Here is a 5331-nt window from a genome sequence, read left to right as displayed (position 1 = left end):
CCTTATTTAAGAGGCTAAATACACGCCTAGTTTCATTCCCCAATGGGAGGATCCTTTTTATTTATTTAATTTTGCTCCATGATATTTTATTCTACTCCGGAAAAATACCAAACGAAATCTTGGCTAATTAGAAGTCATAATTTTCGAAAACTTCATGCCTTGTGACCTAGTCTATTTTTGTTAATTCTTCTTCCCTACTCCATAATATTTATTTATTTAATTGTGGAGAATAAAATCTTACCAGATATTCTAAAGATCTTTTTGTCTATAAATAAGGAGCCAAGTCGCCAACCCTAGATCATATTTTTCGGCCCCCTCCCACCCCTTCATACTCTCTCAAATTTTTCTTCTACTTTACTCCAATAATTCTTCAACCTTTGAGAAGAATTAGAGTTTGAGCCTCAAGATCCTTGAAGAACCAAGTCTTTTCTTTGATTCTACCGATTGATTTTTCTTCAAAAGGTATTTCTTTTATTTACACCCAAGAATATGTCTTCTTCTTCGTCTCTTTTTTAAAAAAACCGATTAAACGGTGTTCTTGAACCCTCATGCATCCTATTTGAGTGAAGTGGGATGAAGGGAATATGAAAAAATGTATGCATGTGTGTGTTGTGTGCCGTGTGTGTGTGAGTGTGTGTACCGTGATGTGTGTGTTGTGGGTGGTGAAATAGTGGATGAAATACTAATGTGTGATCTAAGTTCGAGATGTAATTAGATTTATATGATGAGTATGAAATAGTTTTCTATTATAATTATGAGACATGAAGGAATAGAATTTATATGACAAGTATGTGACATAGTTTTGCATGATGAATATGTAGTTTTTATGATGAGCATGTGACATAAGAGGATAATTTGTTGTGATGAATATGCGATACTAAGATGAGTCAAGGGAAAGGGAAAGGGAAAAGCGATGAGACATGCATGAGTTAGGAGTTGGAATTAAATCTAATATGTGATTATGTGATTAAAAGGTGAAACCTCGAGTGCGAAGTAGGATAACAAAGGGAAAGAACATTCTTGAAATCTAAGCAGTCAAGGTGGGCTTTACTCTCAAAAACTCTCTTTTATTTTGTCAAAGATAATTATCGGAGCTATAAGGGTGGTTTAACTGTTATGCCATGCCTATGTTTGTTTTATTGTGAGATTGTGTGCCTGATGCCTAGTTTGTGAGTTCGCTCCATTGGGCTATAGGGCTATGGATACGATATACGAATTCGGGTCTGAGTATGGGCCGCAAACCCTATCAGGCTGTGTACACGAGGGGATCGGGAGCCGTCCTAGCTAGTCGGCCGGTCTCGTGGGCGAAAAGCGTGGCCACGCTTTCGTCGCACCATGGAAAGATTGTGATATGTGGTTGTGGAATTTGATGAGAAAAGTGGGGAGTTATTTGATTGGCCAATCTATGAAAATATTTTGTGATACTCGATGATATTTTATTTGATAAATTGTAAAACTCGAGTTCACTTGGTAAGGGTGGCATAACTTATAAAATGTTTTGGCAACGAGCTCACTGAGTATTTCAAAATACTCAGCCCTGCATGTGTTTTCCTTATGTGCAGGTTGAATGACGACGAGCGGTGGCGGGTGTTGAGCATGATAATTAATTAAGATGGATGTTATGAACTTCAAGCGTAGTTGTGTCTTCATACATGGCTATTCTTTCTCTTGGTCGTTTTCCGCTGAGTTTTGATGCACCTTAGAGTCCGTCGTTTTTGGATATTTACATCTTTCCTTCGATTTGAGGCCTTAGACTTTTTCTTGTGATTTTATCTTAAATATTATGTCGTACTATTGAGAATTTGATCGTTATTTATGATACCCCTTTCTCTTTCTCATTCAAGCTTTTAGGCTAAGTTGTCGCTTTAAATACTCTGATAGTTCTTTTAAATCTCTTGGTTAAAATTCTTTAAATGAAACCCTAGCCTTGTTCATTTCTTCGAGTCCGTTGGGTAGCAGTTGCCGCATTTATTGTACCCTAGGAGAGCGGGCTGTTACACTTATATTCTTGAATTATTGTAAATGAATCAAAATACGAGCAACGTAATCCAATGGGTGTGATTGAGACATTGAGTGGCATAAAACTCGTCCTTTTTTAATCAAATGTTGAGGGATCGTTGTCTGTCTTTCAATATACCGTTGTTTCACCCTTCAAGTGGCCTACAAATCAGCACATGGGATGGTTATTGGACCCTTTGATCCGAGAATACCCTTGGTCTAATACCAACATATATGAGCAACGTAGATATCGTCAATAAAAAAAACTCATTATGTGTAAAAGTAAACCTTTTTTTGTTATTAGAGCATAATCGGTGATCCTTTTATGTTATTTTATTTTTTAGAAGAAAAAAAAAACCTCACATTACAATCGGTAAGGATTCAATGCCTACAAACAAAATTTTTTAAATTTAAATTTAGAACATTGAGACAATGTATAAGAGATATTGTAATCTAAGTTGGTGTTTGGTTTCCTAGATAAAATAGTACAAAGACATAATCTACGATTAAATTATCACGTGATTATCCATTTAGGATTGAATAGTAAAATTCAATCTTATGAACCAAACACACACATATTTAATTTTGATATATAATCTTGCAAACCAATCTAACGACCTCTAATAGAGTTAATTAATTTATTCAGGTATGCGTATGTAATATTTACACCCGTCACTAAATTAAAATAAAATCTTTGTCATTCAATTATTATAATAGGGGAATTATATATCTGTACGGCTTAGTGTAATATCTAGATGAATATTTCATTACCAAAATTAAAATTCCCACCAACTCTAAAGTGAACCAATTAAGTTAGAAAACAGTATCACTGGAATAATTATTTTCAAGAAAAGCTGTTCGACCTTTTTAAAGAATTGGCAACAAATAATATTTATATTATTTAGAAATCATTCTCAATTCCCCACCTGCAATATTATAATGAAGAATGTTGAAAGGTTTTTAAATTATTGTTTTATACAGACAGTACTTTTTTTCCGGATATTTAATTGTATTGTTTATTATGGTGACTTCCCTTTAATGTTAGTCAATTTTATATGAAAGAATTAACTAAAAAGTATAGTTAGTAGAAAAATTACAAGATAAAAAGAGAAAGAACATATCAGAATCCCTATCTCTCTATCGTCCAAGCCTTCACTCCATCATCATTCTATTTCTCTTCCTACTTAAGTATTATGTTAAATAGTCGTGATACGGTCATGGAAGTCGTGCGTCAAGGATTTCAACTACAGCTGGATTCAACCAGAAACCGTCCTATCAAGATGATATCCGAAATCTATGAAACTACCACCATCGTCTTCGTCTTGGAAACAGCTTCGCGTGGGTATCTTGCACATCTCAATCGGAGTCCGAATGAGAGAGTTATGGCGGTTTTACGAAGTCGAGCAGAACTGGCGAGGGAGTGCAGAGAGAACACCCGGGCAGGTGTTTTGCACCCCGCAATTCACCCGACCGGGTGAATCACCCGAGACATAGTTTTTTAGGGCCTTTTTTCCACATTTTGGGCCCTTAGTATAAATACCTTTTGGTGTCATTTTCATTCTAGATTAAGATTGTGATTGAAGTTATCTCCCTAGTGGGTTTTTCCTCTTTGAGGAATGTATCCAATTCCTTCCTTGAAGGTTGCTTGTCTCAATTTCATAGATTGATTCAAGTAGAGGTATGCATCAATGGGGTGTATCCATTGAGTAGTGGAGCTAAGGGGTGATAGAGCTATTGAAAGTTGTCTAGGGTTGGTTCCATTCTTTTGGTCAAGGTCCTATGGTCATAACTCTTTTATCTCATCATTATACACATGCTTTCCATTCCTAATCTTCCATCAATTCTTGTTTAGATTCATTTTTTGTTGGTTGGATCTTTTATTATCTTTTGTTTTTTGTTGAGAAATTGAAAATAGCATCACAAAAATAGTTAGATCAAGCATCATCAATGGGTAAATCTTTGGGAAATGGATCATAAAATACATGGATTCTTATCAAGTCGGTAAGACGTTTTTCCTCCAATTAATATACTTCTACGTCTCAGTTTAAGAGTCACATTTTGCCATTTAAGTCCGTCCCAGTTTAAGAGTCACATTTAGAATCTAACATATTTGGATATAAAATTTAACCTCATTGTTGATGAAATTTACACTCAAATGCCATTACTTTCATAAAAATAAACAAAACAAAATCCTAAACACACAAAAAGTCAAAAGGGTCTCACTTTCCACTATCTCACTTCAATTATTACACACTCCAATAATCACTATCTCACTAAATCTTACTTAATCTTACTTTTTAAAGTGGGACGGATAGAGTATTAAAAGTCCAAGTCATCATGACTACATGGTCATTAAACGGAACCATTATTGAATTGATTATAAAAAAGAAAAAAATTACTAGCTAGAAAAGTATAAATTTTAAATTTGTGACTGGAATCTTTATATATCCAAAATGAGTGCTTCAGTAAAGAATTTCTTCAATTAAAATTCATAAGAGTATATGATGGACCAAGTCCAGTGTTTTACATAATAATGTGTTGAGTGTACTGTCTAAAGTCATAGTAGCATTTGAAAATGAACACGGGTAAATTTGATATATCATTTTTATAGAATACTTGTTTTGGAAATAATATTAATTTTTTACCAATAAAATATTTATTAAATAGAGAAAATGTAATCGGTGCCATGCATGGAAGATATATCCAAAATAATAATGTAATGGACGCTTAAAAACCTAATGAGTTTAATAAATCAGTTACTATTATTTTAAAAATCACCCATACAAAATTCCATGTATAATTTATTACATCCATACTAGCATTTACTTAATTTTTAACTATAGTTTAGAACTTCCTCGGTCCCACCTCAAGTAATTAATAGTAGACTAATGTATTTTTAGCAAGAGATTTAAAGAAATGATATTTCAAACTAATTAACATGGTTTTGGAAGGCCTTCTACTATTATATTAAATGCAAATTTCACAGTAATGGCAACATGAGATATATATTAGCGAAAAGAAGGAATAACATGCTCAGATTTCACAATGAAATTGTTTTAGTTAGTAGTATCTCATATTTCACCTTCAATATTAAGAGCACGACCTACAATCTTCAATATTAAGCACACGACCTACATAGTTTTGTAATAAAAAGGAAATTAATAAATTATATCATAGGCACAATAAGGAGAGAGTAAGGATTTATCAACTTTTTCCCTACTTTACAAATTGTAGAAATTATTAGAAATGGTTGACCCACACATTTTTTAAATTCCAACCGAACATTTTTTTTCTGCATCCGCTACTGCTTACAGCCACAATCCTCCGGCTTGC

This window comes from Salvia hispanica, chromosome 4 (assembly GCF_023119035.1).
Source record: "Salvia hispanica cultivar TCC Black 2014 chromosome 4, UniMelb_Shisp_WGS_1.0, whole genome shotgun sequence".
NCBI lineage: Eukaryota > Viridiplantae > Streptophyta > Magnoliopsida > Lamiales > Lamiaceae > Salvia > Salvia hispanica.
Note: the sequence above shows the minus strand (reverse complement) of the source record.